Below are 27,359 nucleotides of genomic sequence, written 5' to 3' on the forward strand. Positions count from 1 at the left end.
ACGTCTGTTTCTGTTACATGTGGGTGTGTGGCAGCGTGGGGCAGCGCCGTCTGTGGGGGAGGGGAGTCTGCACCACCCACCCTAGTAACAGAGGGTGTAGGCCTGCACCCACTTGTGCAGTAACAGCCATGTTCCGAGCTCCGAGGTGCTGCTGGTGAAGAGAAATTATTCACTGGACATTTGTCAAAAATGGCAAAGATGACTATTCAAAGCTAGTGCAAAAGGGGAGAGAGATTGGACTCCACTTGAATAAGGCAGGGACAGCCAGGATCCTCAACCACCAGCAGAGGGAGGGGCAGTGGGTGGGAAATTAAGAAGGGGAGCTCCGTCAGGTGTCCAGGGTAGGGATTCTTGCTCACCGGCAGGCCTAGGACATGGACTCCAGGGGTAGGGGATGAGGAACTCGATCAGATAGCAAGGGTGGGGGATCCTCCATCGACAGGCTTTGTGGGAGTGTTTGCTAAACTGCGCTCAGCAGGCCAAGGTCAGGTCTAGCAGAGAAGAAGCCCCACCAAGGAGCCTGACCAGAGTGAAAAGGGAGGGTTTGCCACTGGCCATGGTGACCAGGACACACCTAATGCCACCCTCAGCTGGAGCACATCCTACCCCCAAATTAGGAGGACAAGAGAAATGACGTTGGTGCAGGGAGGTATCCAGAGGCTGGAGGGGGGGGGGGGTTGGGAAGAGACAGGGGCAGAGAGTGGACAGGCTGGGGCCAGACCCTGGAGAGAGACCACCAAGGCATGACTGAGGTGTCAGGACATCTCTTAGAGCCAGGAGACCCTCTCATTTGGGGCAGGGGGCTTTGGAAGGTGTGGGGAGGTGGCTGCCTGGCTCAGCTTCCACCTTCTCTGTCAACACTCACACCCTCGGCCTCCCTCCAGCCAGATATCCCCTGAGCTCTAGGCCTTTTCTTTCTTTCTTTCTTTTTGGTGAGGAAGATCGGCCCTGAGTTAACATCTATTGCCAGTTTTCCTCTTTTTACTTGAGGAAGATTGTCCCTGAGCTAACATCTGTGGCAATGCTCCTCTGTTCTATGTGGGACACTGCCACAGCATGGCTTGCTGAGCAGCGTGTAGGTCTACACTCAAGATCCAAACCCGCGAACCCTGGGCCACCGAAGCAGAGCACTCAAACGTAACCACTATGCCACTGGGTCGGCCCCTCTATGCCTCATTTCTAACCCCCACTCACTCGGCGTCTCCCCTCTGAGGTCTGACAGACACCTCAAAATGAGCACACCGTCCTGATTGCCCCCAAACCTGCTCTGCCCACAGCCCTCCCCGTCCATCTGGACAGTGGGCCCACTGTTTTGTATGCTCAGGATGAAAGCTGGATTCGTCCTCTCAGAATCCAGTCCATCAGGACATTCTGTTGACTCCATCTTCCCAGTCACCTGCATTGGCCGCCCCTCACCTCCACGGGTCCCATCCTGGTCCAGCCTGTTGTCCCTCCCAAGGGTTACAGGCTGTGGCAGGAGCCCCCTGAGCATTCCGGTCACTGAATCTTCCTGCCCAGTCTATTCTCAGAGTGGTTCTTCTAAAACGCCACTCGGACCGTGATTTCTCTGCTCAAAACCTGCGGTGGCCCTCAGCGCAGTGGCGGCGGGGGAGGGGTCTCAGCGGCCCACCAGGTGTTCCACAGGCTGATACTGCCCCTGATCTCTGCTATGCAGGCCCCTCCATCCACATGGACTCCCGGCTGCCCCCAGACACCCCAGACCTGCTCCCGACTGGGATCGAGGGGTCTCCCTGTGGGACCCCGCCGAGCTCACTCGCTTCTCCGAGTCTTTGCTCAGATGTCAGCTTCCCCAAGGGGCCCTTCACTTCTGTCTTTAAAACTAGGCTGTGGCCCTGCCACTGTGCTCTCCCAGACTATCTCCTCCTGAAACTCCCACAACGCCCGGGTTTTGTCTGTCCTGCTCCCTGATTCCTTGTTGGGAAGTAAACTGAGGGCGGGGAGGCTGTTCTTTTCACTCATCTGCTCCACAGAAATTCACCGAATGATGAATGAACGAACAGGACGACCACGTAAGTGCTTGAGTTAGTCTCCTGGGGCTCCTGTAAGAAAGTGCCCCAATCTGGGGGACTTAAAACAACAGAATCGTATCCTCTCACATTTCTAGAGACCAGGAATCTGAAATCAAGGTGTCAGCAAGGCCATGCTCCCGCCGGAGGCTCTAGCAGAGGGCCTTGTGTCTTCCAGCTTTTGGTGGCTCCAGGTGTCCCTGGCTTGTGGCTGCATCGCTCCAGTCTCTGCCGCTGTCTTCATGTGGCTTCCCCTCTGCGTCTGTGTCTTCTTCACTGCGTCATTAGATTTAGGGCCCACCTTAATTTTATCTTCCAATGCTGCTATGGAATTATTCATTTCTGTTATATTTTTAATTTCTAAGACATCGTTTATTGGCTGGGTATTTCTTGTGTGGCATTATATCATTTCACAATTCCTCCCTGAGACACTGTTCCAGTCTCTGCTTCTCTGGCATCTTCCTGTGGATGGAACATGTTCTCAATCCATGCTGTTTTATTTGTGAAATATCCAAGAGAATTGCAATTTAAACACTTTAACTTAAGGGCCTATGGATACTTCCATATGCTCCATTGTGTAAATATAAGCCATTTTGTTAATACACGAGAGACAATGCAACATAAACGTCTAGGAAATTACCTTACTGTAAAACTTTCTCCCAAGTACCTGTAATTCCCAATCTTTCAAGAACAAGTTCCCCAAAGGCCCTACGTTACCTCTCTTCCTCTCTGGACTCATTCTGAATCTGAACTTTTCAAAGTGTGAACCAGACAGAGAAATCACTGAATCATAATATCCGAATCACTTTACACCAAACGCAGACTTTGGAAATAATTCTAAAAAGCATTTTATTTATTTTTAATAATAAAGATGGGATAACTTACCCTAAAGCATTTATGTCTATGTTATGCAGTTTCAGGAGTTTTTCTGCTTCTTTATCCTTTTTATTTGAAAAATTAAACTGTTATCATTTTTAAAAGCCTGATAATTATCACAAAGGAAAAAGCAAGTTGATAGGGTATAAAGGAGGAATTAGCTGGTTAGCTTACAAATGTTGAAACATACTACCTCGTCAATAACTTTGTCCACACATACAACATCAGCAGATGAAATGTGACGTAACCATCCCAATAAATGCAGCCCCCAGCCTGCATCTAACCGCTCTTGTGAAGAATTTCCTCATTCCTTCTTTTCTGGAAACCTCTAAAGAAATGCAGATGAGGTTCCAGGGAGAACCAGTTCTGGGTCTGGAGTTCCCTGCCCATCCTGTGGCTCGAGAGTGAGACTTCACCCGTCTCTTAGAACACGGCATGCTAACCTCACCTGCCCATAGGATCTCCCGTGCCCTGTGGTTTCCATCCAGCCTGAGCTTCTGTTTAGGGTGCTCCAGCAATAAGCTCTAGCTGCATCCCTGAGAAAAGTCAGGCCATGGCCAACAGGCCTGGAGGAGGGGCCCTGGAGGAGGCACAGGATGTGACTGGAAATGTAAGTATTCTTGGTTTTTAGAAGGGGGAAAAATTTTTTTAGATAAAGTGGGGATGAAAACATTTACAAGATAAAATCTAACTCTGTTTATAACCATGACGTGCCCACAAAAAGACGTGTCTGACATGTCCGGACCTGGGAGGTTTGATGTTGGTTTTCCATGTTAACTGAAGCCCCCGGGTACCCGTCTCTTCTTCCTTACGGTACGGGGTCATCAGCACCTCCATCCCTTCAGTGGGATCCTTGTTTAAAGCAGTGAGCTCAACACTGGAGAGGACGGGGCAGGAGCCGGTCCCGTGCTACTGCAGGAGGTTATATCCTTCTAGCCCCCCCCCCATCCCACTAAAAAAACAAAACCAGTGCCCACAGACCCCCAGAGCGCCTTCTAGTCACGAGCCATGGCTTTGGGCCTTTCCCGCAGTGACACCCTATGGCCCACTAGTGTGAAGCCCCAGGCCTTGCCAGTGGGCGGGCAGGTCACTGCATAACGTTGTCCTGTTCCCTATGTCTTCATGTCATCCCAGAGTAGAAGGCTCCCTAGACGGGTGGGGGACGCAGGCAGGGTGGGGGGGGTTACATCACTTTTCTGGGTACCCCGGGCGTGGCACTGTGAGCTCCCACCTCACCTGTCTGCACCTCTGCCCCCTGTACCCTCTTCTCAGTTGGTGCCTCTGAGAGCTACATTTCAGATCTGAGTGAGGAGATCTTCACCAAGTTCCCCCCACCTCACCCGAGAGGCACACAGAGGTCAAGGCTGGACGTGGGGTAAGCCCTGAGGGCACGGTGTTCACAGATAGAGGGGCAAGTCCAGCCGGGGAGCGGCTCCTGTTCACGTTCGCTTCCTGGCCCCTGTGCCAGGCACTCAGTCGTCGTCGATGGTGAGTTCGTGCTGGACAGCTTCTTCAATGTTCTGAAGGAGGCGGCTCTCCCACTGCCTCACTCGCTCCATCTGTTGGAAGAAAAGCATCTCTGAGAAGGTCGACTCTGCAGGAGCACTTGCCTCTGCTAGAGATGAGCTGCGGAGTAAGCAGATGCCCACCGGGGGCTGCAGACCGTTGCACTGGTCAGGCTCTCGGGCACCATCCATGCCTCGCAAGCCAGAGCCGGTGGCCTGCCCTGCACGGTTCTGCCTCCACAGGCCAGGCACCGTGACCCCAAAATGGAGCCGGCAACCGCCTAGAGGGCCAAGTCTCGGCATGGGGACAGATGAGTATGCAAGCAGATGGGGTTAGGACCTGAGGAGCTGGGTCTGACAAGGGCAAAGAGAGGTCACTGGGGATGGCACAGGGACAAGGAGGGACCAGCCAGGCGTGTGCTGGGAACACGAGGGCTGCACAGGGTGGGGACGTGTAGATGGAGCATCTACCTGAGGCAACTTCCCAGCTGTGTTCTTTGGAGCCCCTCTCCCAGGGGCTACTCAGGGAAGGAAGGAAGGTTGGGCCCCGGGACACCATGGGGAAGATGGGGCAGGATGACCTGCTACTGAACAAGATGAGGACTCAGGCTCCTAGAAACCAGAGACTGGGGACACAGCAGGCGTGGTGTGTGCCAGCCTGGGTCTCAGAGGACAGGGTGGGAGGTGGAAGGGAAGAAGGCTGGGGTCTGGCAGCCACTGATGGCAGGCCTATTGGAAAGCAGGGTCCTAACACCCCGAAAGTGTACAAGTAGAAGCAAACCCACAGGGGTAAGGGGAAGAGCTGGAGAAGCTGGTGTGATGGAGGGCTCACATGTCTGTCCCAGCAACTGAGGAAGATGGGCTCTGGTCTGCACGGAGGGGCCGTGTGGGCCCAGGGATGGCACTGTCTCTGAGGACCCAGGCTCAGCTGGGGGCAGGTGGGGTTTTGTGACAACCTCCACCCCACAGTGACACCTGCAGGCCCCCTCTCTTCCTCAGTTCTAGAATATTCCAGCCAGGCTCATGCCTCTCCTGGCAGCAGGTGGAACATTAGCCCTGTGGGGAAACTGATCAGCAAGAAGAGGCAGGTGACCTGCAGCGGAGAGGCAGCCCCCACACCAGGTCCCACCCGGGAACACACATGGAGCTTCACATCAGCTCTGCAAGGCCTGCCTCCCAACTGGGACCAGGCACAGCTACAGAATGTGGCAGGGCACCGAGGGCCGCCTCAGAAGCCCCCACGAGCAGTGACCCCAAATGGCGAGCGAAGCCAAGAAGAGGGGGAAGTCCCCCGAAGGGAACTTATGGGGATGAGTGTTCCTGGAAAGTCAAGTCATCCTGCTGTCACCAGGGAAGGCAGGACAGGACGACTCTCTGAAGAAGAGGAATGAAAGGCAAGGGAGGAAAGAGAAAAACCACTGGAAACGGAAGATGACACAAAAAAACGAAAAGATAGTCCGTGCTCACAGATTGGAGGAATTAATGGTGTTAAAATGTCCATACACCCAAAGCAATCTACAGACTCAGTGCAATCCCTATCAAAATTCCAATGGCATTTTTTCGCAGAAGAAAAAAAAATCCCAGAATTTGTACGGAACCACAAAAGACCCCAAATAGCCAAAGCAGTCTTGAGAAAGAAGAACAAAGCTGGAGGCATCACACGTCCTGATTTCAAACTATATTACAAAGCTATAGTAATCAAAACGGCATGGTACTGGCATAAAAATAGATACATAGACCAATGGAACAGAAGAGAGAGCCCAGAAATAAACCCCCACATATATGGTCAATTAATTTAAGACAAAAGAACCAAGAACATAAAATGGAGAGAGGACAGTCTCTTCAATAAATGGTGTTGGGAAAACTGGACAGCCACATGCAAAAGAATGAAATGAGACCACTATCTTACACCATACACAAAAATTAACTCTGGGCCGGCTCCATGGCCGAGTGGTTAAGTTCGTGCGCTCTGCTTCAGTGGCCCGGGGTTTCACCAGTTGGGATTCTGGGCGTGGATATGGCACTGCTCGTTAGGCCATGTTGAGGCAGTGTCCCACATGCCACAACTAGAAGGACCCACAACTAAAATATACAACTATGTACTGGGGGATTTGGGGAGAAAAAGCAGAAAAAAAAAAAAAGAATATTGGCAATAGTTGTTAGCTCAGGCACCAATCTTTAAAAAAACACCTTAACTCAAAATGGATTAAAGACTTGAATGTAAGACTTGAAACCATAAAACTCTTAGAAGAAAACAGAGGACGAAAGCTCCTTGACATTGGTCTTGACGATGATTTTTGGATTTGACACAAAAGCAAAGGCAACAAAGCAAAAATCAAGTGAGACCGCATCAAACTGAAAAGCTTCTGTGCAGCAAAGGAAACCATCAACAGAGCGAAAAGGCAACCCACAGAATGGGAGAAAATATGCACAAATCATGTATCTGATAAGGGGTTAATACTCAAAATATTCTGAGTCAGAAAGATCCCAGGCCCCGGGGCCCACCAGGGAGGGAAGTGTGGTGCTCACCCTCCCAACCGCCTCCTGGCTGGGTCTTGGCCGGGCACCCAGAGCTCCCGGGGGTGGGGCTGGGGGGTGGGTGAGACAGAGAGGGGTCATGGTTGGGGTTGGGGCCTACCTCAGCTGCCAGCTTCTTCAGGTCCCGACGCTGCCTCCTGGCTGTGTCTGGGATCCCAGGCAGTCCCAATTTCCGTGGCCGGCTCCTCGCTGGGGGGGACTCCCTCTGTTGACGCTGGTGGGTGACCGAGGCTGGCTCAAGCGGGTCCTCCCCAGGATCCCAGGGGTCCAAGTCGGGCTCTAGCCTCCCAGTGGATTCCCCTGAGGCCCCGACCGTGGAAAGCCGCCTCTCTTGGAGGGCGGCTGAGGAGGACGACAGGTCCCAGGAATAGCGTGCAGGCAACAGGGACCCACGTGCAGGGCCCCTTCCCTGCCAGTAGGGGACCTGGCCCGATGGCCTCCTGTGCCTGCTCTGGGCAGTGCTGCGCTTTAGAATGGGTCTGGAGGACGGCCAACGCGTCGCTGAAGAAGGGCTCCCGTCCTCAGAGGAGCCCGACTCGGGGAACTGTCAAGACAAAGCACAGAGGTTGTCCTAGAAGGTCTCAGGGAGCCAAGCCTGGGCCAGGCACTAACCCCACGGGCACATTCCCCCGGAGTTAGACCACCTAGAGATGACCTTCCAGTTGTGCCCCAGCAGGGAGCCAGCGGTCCAGGAAACCCCGCACAGGGCTAGACACTGCCTGCTGGGCCTGCCTCCCCTCCAGGTGTGTCTTTTTTTGGTCGAAACTTTAAGCGTCAGTCAAAAATGTGTTTTATAAGGATGGGATTGAAGAACAGATGACTTTCAGGTGAAAATATTTTTTCAAGAAGAAAAGTGCAAAATGTTGTCAATGATATCATCTTAACATTTAAACTCAACATAAAAAAGCAAAACTCTTGGCGAATGCAGCAGTTTTTTGTACAAAGTGCTGACGGGGGTGGAGATAAGATGTTTTTGGAAAACTGAATATCCCCAATCCGGTGACAGATTGTAGCAATTCCATCGCGGCCAATTTTTCTCCTCCAAAATAAAGCCTCAATTAAGCCATTTCCACTCCTGTACTCACAGCCTTTTTTCAGATGCTGACAAACTGTACTTGGCAAATATTTTTACTGTCATCATAAGGTGCTGGTCTCTGCAGCGCTCCTTGAGGTTTTCACATCAAAACGATTTGGCAGCAGATTTAGCAGTTTCATTGTTTCTTTGTAAGGAGCGCTCATCTATCTTTTAAACATATGCATTAATCCACACTGCTAATTAACATTGCAGTGCATCTAGCCAATTCATTACCAATTGAGGTGACTTTCAAAGTAATGTAGGACTTTTAATTTTATGTTGCATCCCACCTATGGAATGGAGGAAAATATATGCAAAGCGCAAATCTGATACAAGGATAATATCCAAAATATACAAGGAACTCACACAACTCAATAGCAAAAAACCCACAAATAATCCAATTAAAAATGAGCAAAGGGGGCTGGCCTGGTGACACAGTGGTTAGGTTTGCGCGCTCTGCTTCAGCAGCCCAGCCTTCATGGGTTTGGATCCTGGGTGTGGACCTACGCAACACTCATCAAGCCATGCTGTGGCAGGCGTCCCACACAAAAAATAGAGGAAGGTTGGCACCAATGTTAGCTCAGGGTCAATCTTCCTCATAAAAAAAAAAATGGACAAAGGACCTGAATAGGTATTTCTCTAAAGATGACATACAAATGGCCAACAGGTACATGAAAAGGTGCTTAACGTCACGCATCATCAGGGAAATGCAAATCAAGGCCACATGAGATATCACCTCACACCTGTTAGAATGGCTGTCATCGAAAAGACAAGAGATAACAAGTGGTTATACTATACTAATGGTAATGAGGACGTGGAGAAAAGGAAACCTCTGTGCACTGCTGGTGGGAGTGGAAATTGGTGCAGCCACTATGGAAAACAGTATGGATGTTCCTCAAAAAATTAAAAATAGAACTGCCATGTGATACAGCTCTTCCACTTCTGGGTCTACATCCATAGAAGCTGATAATAGAATCTCAGAGAGACACCTGCACCCCATGTGCCCTGCAGCATCCTTCACAGCGCAGAGACCTGCAGCCGCATGTGCCCCGCAGCATCCTTCACAGTGCAGAAACCTGCACCCCATATGCCCTGCAGCATCCTTCATAGTAGAGAGACCTGCACCCATATGCCCTGCAGCATCCTTCATAGTAGAGAGATCTGCAGCCCCGTGTGCCCTGCAGCATCCTTCACAGTGCAGAGACCTGCAGCCCCGTGTGCCCCGCAGCATCCTTCATAGTAGAGAGACCTGCACCCCCTGTGCCCCGCAGCATCCTTCACAGTAGCCAGGGAATATTGAATCCAACTCTAATGAGACAATCTCGTGCATTCAGTTTTCGGCAGTAGGAGTAACAGTTTCCTGTTACAATGTCCTTTTGAAGCAAGGACACCTAAAACTGTTAAGAAAGCCGTTGTCACACAGGGTGTAGGAGGAACTAGAACTTTACTTAAAGAGCAAGAGAATAAAATGTTCCAAAGGGAACGATTCTGCCCTTTCCAGAAGCCTGCTCATCCTGTAGGAGTAGCAACTGCATCCAACTGCCCAGACAGGGCCAGCAGTCAGCAAGAACCAGGGCTCACGTGAGGAAACTCAGGAAAAGCACATCAGCAGCCTTGATAACAGTCCCCTCCAGGCCCAGGCCAAGGCTGAGGGCTGCCTCCTCCAGGTGCCATCTGCCCAGGACTAGCTTCTGCTTGGGGTGATGACACTGCCACTTTGCTTTCCTTGAATTCGTGATACATATTTGTGCATGAAGAGGAGAATCTGGCAGCGAATTTTGGGGAAAGCACAAATGAAAAGTACATTAATGATGTTGAACTGATAAAGAGCTCAACTTCTCTTAGAACAAAGAATACATGGAACGTTGACCCAAAGCAGTGGGAAAGTGTATTGGTTATCATTTGTTACATAACAAATCACACCGACATTTAGTGGCCTAAAACAAGCATTTGTAATCTTGGTCTCTGTGGATCAGGAATGTGGGAGCAGCTTGCTGGGCAGTTCCATCTTGGGGTCACCATCAGGCTTTGGCTGCAGTCACCTGAAGGCTTGGCTGGGGCCAGAGGATCTGTATCTGAGGTGGCTCACGACTCACACACCTGGCAAGAGGCCTCCGTCCCTTCCTGCTTGGCCCCTCCGTGGGCTGGCTAAGCGTCCTCCAGAGTGGGCAGTCCCAAAAAGCACAGCATAGGGGCCAGCCCCATGGCCGAGTTTGCATGGTTGGGTCTACACGCTCCCCTTTGGTGGCCCAGGGTTTTGCAGGTTCGGATCCTGGGCACAGACACGGCACCGCTCATCAAGCCACGCTGAGGTGGCGTCCTAAATAGCACAACCAGAAGGACCTACAGTTGGAATATACAACTAGGTACTAGGGGCTTTTGGGGAGAAGAAGGAAAAAAAAAGATTGGCAACAGATGTTAGCTCAGGTGCCAAAACAAACAAAAAACACAACAAAAAAACAAACACACTAAACAAAAAGCACAGCATGGAGGCTAGAAAGTCTTTCCATGACCTGCCTTCAGAGGTTGCACAGTCATTTCTGCAAAACCTATTGGTTATAGCAGTCAGCCTTATTCAGCATGGGAGGGGAACCCTGCAATGCATGGCTGCCCGGAGGCGAGGGTCACTGAGGGCCAGCTTAGAGGCTGGCTATAAGAGAAGGGACAGCGTTTCCGGAGCCCGAGGCCCCTACCCTGTGGCTGCCCTTCCCCACACGAAGCCCCCACACTCTCCTCACATCTGCAGAGCGCCGATGACTGGACACAGAATGAGAAGAGCATCACATCACTCTGGGACAGGAGTCCCGTTTCTCCCCAAGCCAGCTCTCTGTCACGGTTTCTGCATCAACTCTAAGGGGAACCCTTCCCCAGGACCCACCCCCACCTCCAGCCTGGTGAGGGACGCAGGGCAGGGGCTGCGGGGCTCACACACAGCCTTCATTTCCTAACTGACAGTTAGACAGCAGAGAAATAAGTAAAACCAGAGAGTCCTTCCAGTCCACTCACCTTCCTGTCCTAGTCCCCATACGTAATGACCATTAGCAATTTCCTCAAAGATATTCTTCTGGTGCGTATCCACATAAACAAACATGGAATACACTTCCTTGCTATAAAGAAGAAAAGTTCATATTTTCATAAATGGAACCATGATGCATTGTTGTATAGTTTTTCACACCATTGACGACTTTCTTTATCACTACTCTTTTGAACAAAACATCTAAAATAGAATATTTGAGTGTGGTACAATGAGATAGCATGAGAACCGAGTTAGGTATTCAAATTTCCCAAAGGGCCTTAGAATGAGGACAAGGGAGAAGAGGTTCTAAAAACACAGTCTAGGGAGTGTTTTCCATGAAAACATTTATTCCATGGAGTGTGCTGGAACTTCCAAAACCTGTTTGTACTGATTTCTCACTGCATTCTTCTAATGTAAGTACGATCTTCATCAAGTAACTGAGAGGAGATTCAGCCCAGGTGGGCTGCATGACCTGAAGCAGGTAAGCAGCTGGGACAAGCTGTGGACCAGAGCTGGAGAAGTCCCCGTCTGCCCAGGTCAGGCTTCACACACCAAGACCCCTCATGCTGGGCCAGCAAGCAAGGAGGTACGCTCCCTCCACCTAGGAGGATGAGTCAATCCTGACCATTTATGGAGCTTCCACTATGTGGCTCTCAGGGTCATTTTCTTCTTCTTTTTCACCCCAAAGCCCCCTCGTACATAGTTGTATATTCCAGTTGTAGTCCTACTGGTAGTGCTATGTGGGACACTGCCTCAGCGTGGCTAGATGAGCAGTGCCATGTCCACACCCAGGATCCAAACAGGTGAAACCCTGGGCCACTGAAGCGGAAGGTGCGAACTTAACCACTTGGCCTCGTGGCCATTTTAGTACATCATTTGCTTTAGCAAAACCCTTAGAAATTGATTAATGTCAACTGTAAATAACCTGAAAAATAAAACTTACTCCAGAGAATGAGTTGACATCAGAAACTGCCAAACTGTTCTCCAAAGTGGCAGCCCAATTCTTCAATCCCACTGGCCAGGTATGAGAGACCTCACACCCTCACCAGCGTTTGGTTTGTTAGTTTTTCATTTTTTAAAAAATTTTTGTTTTCTAATAGGCGAGTAGTGGTATCTTATTTGCATAGTGGTTTTGAGTTTCTGTAATGACGATGTGGATCATCTTAGTTATCATCTGTAGATCTTTGGGGAACTAAAGGTCAAACATTTGCCATGTCAATAAAGGCAAATAAAGTCACCTATTAAAAGACTCGCACACCAGATCGGGGAGCAAATCCAACTCTACACTGTATCCAGTAGGCTGCCCCAAAGCTAAGTGCTTCAGAAAGTCCCAGAGTAGGATGACGGCAAAGAAACCCAAGGACATAAAAGTGAAAAAATGCAGGGACTTCCATCTTTATATCGGAAAAGGCTAAATTCATGGCAAGATACATTAAACAAGACTAAAAGCAAATGCACAGAGGAATAAAAAATAAAAGCCAAAATGCTTTTCTGTTATCATTACCTTTGCACCAGACGGTATAGCATCGACATTCAGGGAGCAAAATCCAAGGAGAAATAAGGAGAAATAGAAATAAAGTAGAAAGTGGGGATAATTCACTTTTTTTTTAGCTCATGCTAGATCATGGAGAAAAAGAAGAGAAATGACCCAAATCCCATGACAGATAATTAGCATTTGTCAGAGGAGAGTGGGAGTCATTCTACTTCAAACAGGGACCAGGAGCTCAGAGTGAAGTAAAGAAACGGGGGAGGAGAAATGTGGGACTCGGAGAAGAAAGAAATGATAAGGTAACAGAAGTCTATTTTCTTATTAGCAGGAGGTACTTAACTAGCCTATTTATGAAAGTGAACTAAGAACCAACATTAAATGTTGCTCATCTGATATGTTTTTCAATAACATTGTAACATATTGAAATCTTCCAGATAAAACAGTTCGTTTTACAAATAGATTCTCAGAACAGATGAGCTAGACACACCTGTGGGGAAAGACGGGCCTTCAGGTGATGGAGGGAGAGAGTCTCTCTCTCTCATTACCTGTTGTTCTGACTGGTCACTTGGGAAACAAACCCCAAAACAATAGTAAAGCCACATCCCCACCTTATGTGTTATACTAAAATAAATGACAAGGGACTGAATATTCTACTCTTTAAAAATTCCTAGATTACTAGGAAAAAACAGAATAATTTTTAAAAATATGAAACAAAGTTGGGCTCATATCATTCACCAAGATAAATCCCAAACGGATATAAGATTTAAATGTAAGAAACAAAGCTACAAAAGCGTTGGAAGGAAATATGGGTGGGTTCTTCTGTAAATTTGTCAGAAGTAAGGCTTTCCGATGATAACTCACAACACAGAAGCCATGAAAGAAAAGAATAAGCTCAACCAAATAGAATGTTTTCAAACTTCTGCAAAGCCAAAAAAAAAAAAAAGAAAATTAACATACTAAGTGAAAAAAGACAAACCGCAATTGCTATAAAAGACGAACAAGGGGCTAATCTTCCTAAAATCTAGGAAAAGCAACAACCTAACGGATAAATGGGAAACGGCCCTCAACCGTTCTTTATACACAAATGCTTTTGTAATATACACTCATGAGGAAAGATGGCTATGTTTTGAGTAGAGTCTTTCTGTGCAAACTGAGGAAAAATAGGAATCTAAAGAAGTTCTAGAAGAAGCTAAAAACGCTGTTTACTTATGGTGGGCCTGGGCAGAGGCGGGCAGGGCCGTAAACCCGCTAATGTTTTATTTTGAAACCATGGGAAGGTATTACCTATTTACAAATGAAAAGGAGGAGAGAGAATCTCTATTTGTCTGATTAAGAGACCCAGGCACAGGTGGAGCAGAAGGCCGCCCAGGACGCCCTGACTCGGGGGAAGTGGTTGAGGGGTCATGATCCGGTGGGTGCCTGGGGAGCCACAAAGCGGCGTTGTGAAAGGCAGGTTTTGAACTTCACCTGGGGACCATTACCTAATTCCGCTCCCTGATTTTCATTTCGCAGCTGGAGCGCTGCATCCATGGCCCCCTCAGCCACGACGCCCTGGGGCAACTGGTCCCCTTGGCCTCCAGGCTTTCCCTGGAAGGGCCTGAGACCCAGCGCTGTGGGCTCCCAGATGATGTGGGGAGAGGATGGGGGAGGAGGCTCAGGGGTGCCGGGTGCCTGGGCAGATGCAGGATCCCCTCTGATGTTGCTGGGTTGGCGCTGCGGTCCTGGGCTCCGGGCACAGGGTGGGTGGGGGCGCGGGGCTCGGGGCGCAGCCTGGAAGGGTGGGCAAGGGACGCCTGACAAGGGGCATCGTTTAGCAACTCAGGCTAGGACCAGGAGGCTCTTGAGTGCCAGTGTGAGGCCTGCCCAACCCAGAGCGTGGGCCAGACCAGGGCGGCTGCCTTGCTCCAGCACTGGGCCAATGGGGCCCACGGGGCCAACAGGGCCTCCCGCCCCAGGATCCCCACCTGGGGCTGCATGGAGTGCCCCTCCCCGCCTACCTGTGCCTCAGGCTTCGGGCACCCACCGCGCCCCCAAATCCTGTCCTGTCCTGGCCTACATAGGCCCCAGGCTGCCCCAGGCGCACACCACACACCTCCTGCCCCACGGCTCCGCCTCAACCTTCCCCACCTATCTGCGCCCACAGGCAGCCCTGGCGCCCCATCCTGCCCTTGCCTACCTGTGCTCTGAGCTTCATCCTGCTTCTGGTGAGGACGGGACCCCTTGGAGAGCCGCTGTGTCAGGTGAGCCCCAGCGCCCTGAAGTACCCACAGCGTCCCCACCACAGGCTGGGGCAGGTGTGCAAGAGCCCACCTGTGCCTGCCTCCCCCTAATGACCCCGTGGTGGCGCAGGCGCAGGGCCGCGCACAGGGCAGGCCGAGCCCTGAGGGTTTCCACCTGGTGAGTTCCTCGCTGGGCACCTGAGTGTGTGTGTTCTGCCTTCAGGAAGTCAGGGCTGCTGGGTGCCTGTGTATTCCCAAACAAGGAGCCATCCCTGGTGCAATTGCTATGGGCCAAATGTTTACCCACATTGTCACAATAACCTAAAGGAGTGGAGATCATCACCCCAGCTTAGTCCCCAAGGCCCCTGAGACCAGATATTCCATGTGATGTCCTGAGGACAGAGTGGGAAGGGAGGAAAGCTGAGTGACCCACAACTCTCCAACTCCAAAGGCCCTTCCACTGCTGAGAGCTCCTCAGAGCCTTCATGCAGTGGTTCTCAGACTAAGCTGATCGGAACCCCCTGCAGGTCCTCTTGGAGCCCTGTGCTTCGCCAGCCCCAGTTTCTGATGAGGAGCTCTGCATGGGGACTCATAAGTGGCATTTCTAACAACTCGCAGGTGATGCTTCATTAATGAACGGTAATGCTACCACAGAGTACTGGGAACGTTTTTGTCGTTAGTGCTGTTGAGTCGATTCTGACTCTAGCAACCCTGTGCACAGCAGAGCAGAACCCTGCCCGGTCTTGCTGTGCCGTCCTCTCATCTTCCAGCGCCGTACCAGACCATGCTCCGCTGCTAGTCACAGGGCCTTCATGGCCAGTTTTTTCAGAATTGGGTGGCCAGGTCCTTCTTCCTAGTCTTAGTCTGGAAGCTCTGCTGAAACCTGGCCACTGTGGGTGAGCCTGCTGGCATTTGAAATACCAGCGTCATAGCTTTCAGCATCACAGCAACAGGCACCTGCCACAGTATGACAACCAACAGATGGGTGGTGTGGTTCCCTGACTAGAAATAAACCCGGGCCGAGGCAGGGTGAGTGCTGAATCTTAACCACTAGACCACCAGGGCTGGCTACCAGCAACTTAATCCGTAGTAACCTCCTGCCAGCCCTAAGCCTTTGGGGGCGTGGGTCTAAAGAGAGAAAGCAGTGGAGAAGCTAGCAATACTGCCAACCTGAATGCGCTCTCCGTGAGTGTTCTTGGATGCGATCTCAGCCTCGTGAGGACCCCAAAGCAACATTTTTGTTACCCCCATTTCCAGGAGAGGAAGACTGAGCCCAGAGAGGTGGGGTAACTGTTGGAGGTCATTTAGTGGTGCTTAAGAGAACCCAGACAGGAACCCAGACTGTCTGGCTCCCAAATCAGTGCTCTTTGCTCTTGCTGCTCTTCTAGTATTTTAAAAAAGTATTATTCATCTGAACTTTGCACTAAGTCACTGTGTGATTTCGGGCAAATGGATTTTGTCACTTGTCACTTGTTCTCTCTTTTTCTCTGTAAATTGAGACAATATCCTAAACCCTTGAGATCCCTGAATCCCGGGGGCCTGACTGAAGCTCAGAAGAGTGTTGAGGCGATTGTCAGAGGCAGGGGCCTCCACGGGACCCATCCCCGTGCTGTTCGCATAGGCCATCAAAGCCAGAGAACCGCTCTGGGTTCCGGTGCTGCGGGCGGCAGACAGGAGCCCTCCCCACCCTGCCGCTGGGATCACGGTGGGCACAGCTCTTCTGCAGCGCAAGTCAGCCTCAATGCAAGATGCCCGAGAGTGTGCACAGCCTGTGAAGGAGCAAGTCCACTTATAGGAATGACCGGGAGGTAGACCAAGCCAGCATGCTTTTCCTGTTATGACATCCATGGACCGTCAGCTTTAAGAGCCCCAGTAGGATCAGTGCACATAGCCAGGAAGAGGACACTGAGTAAATAAGTCAGGACATGTCCAAGGACACAACACCCTGCAGCCAATAATCTGTGTAAACACGTGTGTGTACGTGTGCCTACATGTACACATCTGTATGCATGTGTATGTAAACACACACACTCTAGACAAGATGTTCATCAAACATTAAATGAAAAAAGGCTGCAGAACAGACAGTATAGTGTGAGCCCATTTCAAATGTTACATATACGTGTACCACAGCCACACACTCACGTCCAAAAAGAGATTCATGGAAATGGTAACATCGGTAACATCTAGGTGGCAGAATGATGGGTAAATTTTAACATCACTTAAATCGGTTTCACTTTATCAAAAAAGAACACGTAATTAGTAAATAATTTTAGAAAGTAAAGCTCACCTGATTCAGTCCAGCATTTTCCAGGTGGGGAAACTGAGAGCAACAGAGGGAAAGAGTTTGTCCTAAGGCCTGGTGTGAGTCAGGTGGGCGCACTGGACACCGTGCTGTCCAGTGTCCTGATGTTTTCTTCCGGCACCACGCCACCCCCAGGTTCCCCTGACCTCCTGACCCCAGGGTTCCCCTGACTTCCTGGCACTTGGGCACACTGCCTTGAGCACAGTGAAAGGCTCTTCTGTTTGTGTTTGTGAGTAAAAACATTGTGAAATCTGCACTGTGTGTCTAGAGTCACATAAGTCTGGCACATAGGGTCACCTGTCACCAGTGCCCTTCCCCAGCACACTGGGCAGCCCTCTGGGGAGAAGTGTGGGGGTCAGGGGGAGGGGCTGGCTCACATCATGGTCTGCAGGCCGACTGGCCCCACCCCCTCCAAGCTCAGGTCCCTTCTGAGAGCCCACCGCACGGTCCTTGTACTGACCCTCTGAGCTCTGCACCACGGAACCCAAATCCCCTCACTGTGCAGGTGAGGCCCTGGAGAGGTAAATCCTAGCATCATTCAGGTCCATGCTGCAGGCACGCACATGCCCGCTGGTCTGCCACGCTGAAACCTGCATTCCAGGTCACAAACAATGCTCTCGGCATAGGAAGAGCTGGTTCAGAAGCTGCCTCTGGTCATTTTGAAGGTGCCAATGAGAGCCACCTCGCCGAGCTTTATGATCACGTGTAGGAGATCTTCAGTGCGATGCTCCGCACGAGGTAAACACTCAGCAAGTCGCTGCACCAAGTCGCTATACCTGCCCATGCTGTGCCAGGCGCCATCCTCCTCCGGTGTTCCCCAGTCTCGCCTCACGCCAGTGTCTTTTTCTGAACTCCAGCACAATGAACTATTTGTCGTTTCTGTACTGTATGCATTTTTATTTTCTGTATATTATGATGTTTTGACGTCCTAAACCCTTTCTAGCTGGGAAGAGACTGCCCCTCCTGGGCTAGCCACTCCTTAGAGACAGCAAAGGGCCCAGCGGGAGCATGCCTGTGATATGCAAACTGACCAACCCAAAGCCAGACCTCCCCTCTCTGGTCTGTGTCCCCAGGAGGCAATGTTCCTCTGCCTTAGTCACCCCAGGGCAGGTGCCAGGCAACTAGAGACCACTGCGATAGCTTAGAGCCCTCTAGAATTGTTCAAAACAGCCAGTCCTAAACTGTTCACCTGGCCTGCCTTTTCTGTGGAAACCTTAATAAAGGCTGTGGCCTCAGCTCTCCTCCCCCTCCTCTTTTTGGCCTCCTGACCACTGAGGAGCTTCTTCATGTGGCCCTGCGTGGCATGCCACGCCTCCAGTCTCTAGGATCTGGGAGCATAATAACCTTTTTTCCTTGTAAGCATCATTCTCATCTACTCCTGTGGCCCATTGACTTTACAATCCCATATCCCACATGTATATTCTTAGCACGGTTTTGACACAACCAATATGCTCAAAGTTGCCTTTAACCCCATGTTATAAATAAGAGGCTAATGGCTGGTACTGTTTCTAAAACACCACAGAGAAGAACAAACCTGGAAACTTCATTAGTAATCAAATAAGTGCTAAATACTACAGCAAAAGAACTGCTTTAAAATTATCAAAATTTGCAAAGATAAACTGTCAAAATACCTTCCAAAACAGAGAGCACCAGGTCCACACAGATTCACTGGTGAATCCAACTGAACATTCAAGGAAGAAATGATACTAATTCTCTACAATCTTCCAGAATATAGAAGCAGAGGGAATCATTTCTAACCCATTCTGTGACACCAGCATTACCAAATACCAAAACCAGATGAAGATGTTACAAGAAAGGAAAACTACACACCAATATCTCTCGTGCACATAGATGCAAAAATCCTCAGCAAAATATTAGCGAATTGAATCTAACAAAGTATAAGAAGAAATATATGCCATGATCAAGTGGGATTTACTCCAGGTATACAAGGCTGGTTCAACACTCAAAAATCAATTAATGTAATCTATGACATCAACAGGCTACGGAAGTGTCCCATGATCATATCAATAGATGCAGGAAAAGCATTTGACAAAAATCCAACACCATTCGTGATAAAAATTCCCAGTAAACAGGAATAGAGGAGAATTTCCCCAACTTGATAAAGAGCATCTACAGGAAACATACAACTAAATCATACTTAATGGTGAGAAGCTTGAAGCTCTCCCAGTAGGATGAGGAACAAGGCAAAGATGTCCCCTCTCACCACTGCTTTTCAACATTGTACCGGAAGTCCTAGCTAATGCAATGAGACAGGGCAAGGAAATAGAAGGGGGCTGGCCCCCTGGCCAAGTGGTTAAGTTTGTGCACTCCACTTCAGCAACCCAGGGCTTTGCTGGTTCAGATCCTGGGTGTGGACCTTGTACCACTCATCAAGTCATGCTCTGGTGGCGTCCCACAGAGCAGAATGAGAAGGACTGACAACTAGAATATACAACAATGTACTGGGGAGCGTTGGGGAGAAGAAGAAAGAGAAAAAAAGATTGGCAACAATTATTAGCTCAGGTGCCAATCTTTAAAAAAAAAATAATTAAAAAAACAAAAAAAGGAAGTAGAAGATATACACATTGGAAAAGAAGAAATCGACCTGTGTTTATTTGCAGATGAGAGGACAGTCATAAGAGATTATAGCAAGGTTGCAGGATACAAGGTTAATATACAAAAGTCAATTTCTTTTGAATATACCAGCAATGAATAAGTGGCATTTGAAATTAAAAACACAACACCATTTACATTAGCACTCCTTAAAATGAAATACTTTTATATAAATATAACAAAATATGTACAAGATCTATATGAGGAAAACTACAAAACTCTGATGAAAGATAACAAATGAGAACTAAACAAATGGAGATATATTTCATGTTCACGCACAGGGAGACTCAATATTGCCCAGTTGTCAGTTTTTCCCAGCTTGATCTATAGATTCAATACGATGCTGATTAAAATTATAGTAACTTATTTTGACAGATATTGACAAACTGATTCTAAAGTTTATATGGAGAGGCAAAAGACCCAAAATAGCTGGCACAATATTAACGAAGAACATACCCGAAGAACTGACATTACATGACTTCAAGATTTACTATTATTCTATAGTAAATAGATGATAATACATAAATATATAATATATATTATATAGCATATGTGTTTTATTGAATATATATTCAATCATAATATACAAACCTATAGCATAGAGTGTAGAATTGGTGATTTAATAGGCAAATAGAACAATAGAACAGTTTAGGGAGCCCAGAAATAGACCCCCATAAATATAGTCAACCGGTCTTGGACAAAGAAATGAAGATAATACAATGCAGTAAGGCAGTTTTTTCAACAAATGGTGCTAGAACAACTAGATATCTACAAGCAAAAGAAAAAAAAAAAGAATCTACACACAGACCTTACACTCCTCACAAAAATTAACTCAAAATGGATCACAGAACTAATGTACAACACGAAACCACAAATTCTTAGAAGACAACGTAGAAGAAAACCTGGATGACCTCGGATACATTGAAGATTTTCTAATACAATACCAAACACATGATCCATGAAGACAAAAGTTTCTAAGCTGGACTTTAATAAAATTAAAAACCTGATCTGTGAAAGCAAATGTAATGAGAATGAGAAGAAAAGCCTCAGCCTGGGAGAAAATATTTGCAAAAGACAAATCTGATAAATGAGTATTAGCAAAAATGTTGAAAGAACTCTCAAAACTCAAAAATAAAACAAACAACCTGATTAATAAATGGCCAAAGACCTTAATAGACACATCCCCGAAGAAGATAAACAGATGGCAAATAAGCACATTAAAAAAAATGCCGCACATCATACGTCATCTGAGAAATGCAAGTCAAAACAAAGAGACACAAGCACAGAGCTATTACAATGGCCAAAATCCAGACACTGACAACACCAAATGATGAGGAGGATGTGGAGCAAACGGAACTCTCATGTATTCCTGGTTACTGCGCCCACGTGATGTCCACACTGTAATGTGGGTGAGACACTCCCCATGCTGTACACACTGTGACGCAGGTGACAGCTTCCCCCGTGTAACGTACACACTGTGATGTAGGTGAGAACACCCCACATGATGGACTAGTGACTGTCATGCAGGAGGCTGTCCCCCACTTTTTGGCCCAGCATCCTTGTCCTTTGCCCAGATAAGAAAGTTAGCAGAGTTGTGTAACCTCGTGCCTGCTGGTGGGAGTAGACTGCATCGTTGCTGTGTTCTGTGCGTGGGAGAGAGGCTGCTGCCCCACGGGTGGGTTCCATGGGGCTTGGTGAAGGGGATCCTGGATGTTTGAGGTTGACTCATGGGCCAATATGTCTATTAAGGTCTCCATGTGGAGAGAGCTGGGGAGGGTGGATCCCCTGGGGGAAATCATGGGGTCAATCTGGTGCAGCAGCCTTTTCTCCTCATCAAAGTCATAAACACTTTCAACCATCTGATGAAACCACAGACCTCATCTCCAAGAAATTATCATCAACGCTTAACCAAACAACATTATGCCTGACACAGCAGAGAGGTCATGAATTTGCTGCAGCCCATGCAGGGACCCAGGGCAGATTCTTCTTCTGGTTACAACTTCTTCCTTTCTCAATGCGGCAGCAAAGACTCCAAGCGGAATGACTCGCATGAGCTCATCTGGGGGTGAGCAGCAGAAGGGAGACCAGAGGGCTCAGGCCTCGTGGCTCCTCCAGAGTTCTCTCCATCACCCATGCAGCCCACCCTACCCAACCGCAGCAATGACTGTTCTGTCCATTACTCCCAACCCTGAAATCTCCATCCCTAGCTTCTTATGGGGTGATTTTGAGCAAGAGCGGCATTCGGAGGGTTTTCTATATCAGTGGCCTCAAATTTAAGAGAGCCTGGGAAATGCAGCTGGCTGGGCCTCTCCCCAGAGCTTCTGGGTCGGGGGTCTGGATGGGGCCTGAGAATACGCATTTCAACCTAGGTCCTGGGTGATGTGAGGCCAGTGTAAAACATGACACTTGAGGCCCACAGCTCACACGGCTTCTGATACCAGAGAGGACAAAGGAACAAATACAGTTGAGCACCATCCATGTGCCAACTCCCACGGCACCCTGAATGTGAATGCAGGGTGGGTGGCCTGCCATCGCAGAGATGATGACCCTGGTCTTTCCACTGGTCTCCTGGGGCACTGGCATCTCCCAGGCACACTGTGTGAGCTGCTGTGTTTAGGATCTGGGCTGTGTTTACGTGACAAGAGTGAGGTTACTCTTCCACTTAGATGGCGGGGGCGTGGGCATGCCTTCAGTTTGCAGAGCGGGGCCCTTCATCGCTCGGGACACAGGGCAGCAGGCCAGGCCTTTGCATGAATTTACATCATTCCCCGTGTCGATCGGGGAACACGGCAGAACAGCTTTTTGTTTTTACTCCAGGGTTAAAAACAGCTTCCCTTCAGAGGGTCTGCTAGATTGCGGAGTTCTCTCCTTTGAAAGTTTGACTTCGCCCTTGACCCTAGCATTGTTTTTCAGAGCACGGATTGCCCAATTTTCCAGCGCTGGTGAGTAAGCAGCATGCTGCGCGAAGGCAGAATTGGAAACACTGGGTGATGGAAGGCCCCGTGTGGTTTCATCATCCAGAGAGCCCCCAGCCCCTGCCCGTAACAGCCACGTGAACACACGCTGCAGCCAAGAATGGTGGTATCAGCTCACAGGTGTTCAGGGCTGACTGCGCCAGCCACTGCATTGTCCTCGTTTCATGTGAGGAAACTGAGGCCCGGGGAGGTTATATAATGTGCTAGGATGTGGAAATCCAAGGTGCCAACACAGGCAGTCTTGCTGGGGAGCCCCAGGCTGCTGAGATGACCGAGCGTCCATGGCCTACCTTTAGGGGCTGATGAAACTCTCAGAGCCGAGTTCGTCAGATGCAGCAGGAGACACTTGTACCCACAGGTCCTGCAACCAAGTGTCATGAAAGATGGCAAAGGCGCTCTGTGTGGCCCCATTTGTATCATGCCCCCGGGGTTGCACAGGGGGACTGTCCAGCTTATGTGCTGCTGTCCTGCTTTACTGAAATGGGAACAGTGGTCTCCTTTCCCCTAAAGTCAGAGAATTTACAAGGGGAGGAGATGGCGGGCATCTCCAGTGTCACTGGGACTTCACAAGCTTAACGCTGTTTCTTGCCTAGTTGATGGAATGCAGATTCCATATCTGGCACTGAAAACTTCCCATATGTACCCCCAAATTACCTTTCAACCTTGCCACCCCAAAAATCTCCAAATGCCTCTGAACTTGCAGACAGTTTTGGCCTCCCCTGTATCAGACACCCAGGTTTCGATTTGGGCAAAGCCGACTTCACCCCCGGCTGGTGGTGGTAAGCCCTATCTCGTGAGATCCTGGGGAGGGTCCTCTGGTAACTTTGGCGAGCGCAGCTTGGCGACAGGTACATATAGTACATGTTTAGGAAACCCTGGCTCCTCACTCCCCAGCCACCCACTGCTCTCCATGCCCTGCATCCAGGCATGCCCGGCTCTTGGAATCTACAGTCATTGGTCAGACAGGCCAGGGTGCCCATCCATGCCCTATGCATGGAGCTGGGGCTGGGCAACCATGAGCTCGGCCCCTGCCTAGCCAGCCTGGCGGGGGACACACAGGTAAATGACAGTTTATGTAGCTCTTCAGTGTAACTCTAATCCAGTGTGTCACACACTTCAGGAACACAGAGGGGGTAGCCCAGTCTACCTGGGAACACCAGGAAGGCTTCTCAGAGGATAGGACTTGCAGGTGGGTCCCGAGGGATGGAGAAGGGCAGAAGGAATTCTGGGAGTCTGGAAGAGCAGGACCAATGCCATGAGGACATGGCAGAGCCTCAGAGGGGGCCCTGAGCCTTTGAGTTGTCACAGGCCCCTTGGAGATGCTGATGAAACTGTTGCACTGCTTCCTAGGGAGCGCTCAGAGACACATGGCTGTGTGGGCGACTCTAGAAATCATGGATCCTCAGGCAGACCCATGGCCTCTAAGAAGCTCCGGCCTTCGCTCTGACTCCACTGAAGCTGTTTCATGTTCTTCCCTCCAACCTCTGACAGTTCTGGCCACGTGGGGACCAGCCCACCTACAGCGTCTGTCAGCATCCCTGCCTCAGCTACCCTTTCCTTCCGCACAGCATTCATCACCAGCCGCATGCACTTGTGAAAGTATTTGTTGATTGTCTCTCTCCCTCTAGATCCTTGAAGGCAGGCCTACGCCTGGTGTGTGGCTGACCCTTGGCTCTGTCCCGGGCGTCCTGCTGGCGAATGGGGCCTGGCCTGAAGGGTGCTGGGAGGAGGGTCTCGGAACTGGTCTCTGGTCTCTGGGCCTGCTCCCGGGTGATCTTTCTAGGGCTCCCTCCTGACCACTGCTCTCTCAGCCCTGCCTAAGCCCCTCCACTGGTGGCTTCCTGCATTGACAACGGGCCCCAAATCTCTTCGCACCACTTCTGGGGCCTTTTCCTCGCAGCTCCACCTGCTGTGTTATTCAGCTTCCAGGCAGGAAGCACTGCTCTTCAGTCCCTGGACACACTGCCCTCTTCCCCGTTCTCTGCCTCACCCTGCTGCTCTGTTCTCCCACCACACCCCCCACCCTTGGCTGCTTGAGGAAATCTCAGTTTCCCTCCCAGACCTGCCTTGGCTGGCACCTTCTCTGGGACGTGCTCAGGCACGGCTTGCTGCTCTTTCTCCTGCTGTGTACCACCCCACTCTGGACTCTACTAAAGCACTTATCCTAAGGACCAGCTTATAATGAGCCCTCAGCAGAGTATGCCTCCCACTAGACTGTGCACCGTGATGGGCTGGGGGCACTGTTAGCCTCTCCCCACACCTAGCTCTGTACCTGCAGCACACTGAGGGGACAGCTCCTGTTACTCTGCGTGTCCTCTGCCTGGGAAAGGACAGAATGCAAGAGGAAGCTCATGACACACACCATGGGGTAGGGCTGAAAGAGAAGGTACTTCATTAGGAGGGGTGGCTGTGGGGGACAGGGATCAGGATACAGCCCTAGGAGAATGAGTTTACAAGATGGATGGGGAGATGATGGAGCAGAGAGATGTGGATGACAGGGTGATGTGGATGATAGAGAGATGTGGATGATAGAGAGATGTGGATGACAGGTTGATGGAAATTCACACAGGGAGAACAACAAGGAGAAAATCATGGAGATACGACAGTGATTTTTTTCCGGAGTTGGGGAGAGGGGACATTAAGGCTGAAAAATGAGCAGGAGTCTGCAAGGCCAGGATTAGGGGAGGTGGGTGAGGCTCTGAGGGTACAACAGGTGAGGAAGGGCTCCCTCTTGGGCCCACTCTGCACCTCAGTGCCCCAAAAAGTGCCCCTTCACCTGGGCAGGAGCCAGCCCTGGCAGTCAGAGCCTGGGTGAGGGGGGGTGGGTGTGGAATGGAAGGCCAGGCGTGGCTGTGGACACTGTCAGTGGGCAGTGGCACCTGAGATTGGGGGTGCACCCAGAAATGAGCTCAAGATCAGCCACCTTGCTGTGTCTTGGCCTGCCAGGGGAAGGGCTGCTCACCCCACAAGACAGATGGACAGACAGACAGATAGCCACGCAGGCCTCCAGGAAGGGCCTGGCTCCATTTATGTTGATGAGGTCAGAGAAGGGGAGAGCTCTCTTGGGTTTGGTGGCTGTTTGGTTTACTGCTGCTGTGAGGTAAGCAACGGAAATATTTGGGAAATCGATCTGTAGAGGAACTTTCACTATGTGCCGGGTGAGAGGGACCTCCCTGGGCAAGTGCACAACTGGGTGAACCGTCCCAGGCTGGCAAACTGCCGGGCACACGGTAGGCAGGCCCTAAAGATTTACCAAATAATTCTCTCTTTCATGTGTCGTTAATAAAACATTTCAGGTAGGCACGCCAACTCTAAGTTGAGGAAGTCAGAGAGAAAATTCAGAGCACAAACTCTTCTTTTGGAAATGAAATCTTTTAGAAACGTACATCAAAAATAACGTTAAACAAGTAAAAACCATCGATCAGCTCCTTAACCAGACACAGAACTGAGCTCTGTAAAAATAAGGACAGACATGACCGTGAACTTCCAGCTGCGATCATTTTCACTGCCCTTACTTTGATTGTTGCCGAGGAGATGCTAGAGCCATGACAGGTTATTGATACAGTCCAGGCAGGACAAAAGGCAGGTGGCGCCCAGGCCACGGAGCCAGTGAAGTAGCTAGAAAAGGAGTTAGTAAATGAGCTTTAATTTGGTCATTCTTGAAACAAATAATATAACGACAACATAAGTATCTGATAATAGTACGTAATGTACTGTTTACTAGATAATGTAAATCCAGAAGGATGAAAAAGAGTGTGCAAGGAAAACCAGTGTTTCGCTCAGTCACCTAATTTCACCCCCTTCAAGTAAGCATTGATAGCGGTTTCTTACGTATTTTCTCAAGATATTACTGTGACACATATTCATGTTACTTTTTTGTACACAAACAGCATATTCTGTACCTTCTCATTTTTACTGCCCTTGGGAATTTTACTTGCACAGTTTTACTAATCTTGGAGATTTTTTCCTATCAGTAAACACAGAGCTGCCTCTTTCTTGTTAACAGCCGCCTGGTTAACAGGGACCGGGTGCAGCGAGAGGGCCTGCAGGCCCTGGGGATGCACAGGCCCATTTCTCACTGTCTTTAAAGTACAGTGACATTTTTCTTGTGATCCAAGAGAATATCCAAGAAATAGGAATTTTAACTAAAAAGAGGGCCTTGGTAATTGCGGATAAAAATTTGGTCTGAGCGGGGAAGTCAGAGGGAGCTGGGGTCCTGTTTCCTAATGGGCCCGGAGCCCCTCTCCTCTTTGGAAGCTCAGTTAGGGAGGCGGGTCTCTGGGGGTGGTGGTGAGATTGGGGAGCTTGGCATCAGCCCTGGGGGGAACTGTCTGCTTCCTCCCTCTCTCCCTCCTGGCAGAAGCTGGGAAGAGGCAGTTAAGTGGGCTGGGGGCTTTCTTCCTGCAGAGGGACAAGCAGTTCTGGGCTTTGGCGCTGAGACCCGACCAGGGCTTGTGGGGACCTGGGATCTAAGCTAGGCCTCTCTTCCTCCCACTGGGCCTTGGCTTCCCCATTTGAAAACTAGTAAGTGGGCTGGCCTTGCCCAGCTGATTTCTTGAGTTTTCCCTGGGTCAGCCTAGGAGCGCTGCTCAGTCGGCCTCAGGATGCCCCTTGAACAAAACAAGCGAGGGTTACCCTCTACCTGACTGTGCGCTCCTGGTTACAATTGCACTTTGGCTCCAGGTTGGAAGCCGTAATAACAGGACAAACACAGTGGGAAACCT

The sequence above is a fragment of the Equus przewalskii genome, chromosome 4, assembly GCF_037783145.1.
Source record: "Equus przewalskii isolate Varuska chromosome 4, EquPr2, whole genome shotgun sequence".
In the NCBI taxonomy this organism is placed as follows: Eukaryota; Metazoa; Chordata; class Mammalia; order Perissodactyla; family Equidae; genus Equus; species Equus przewalskii.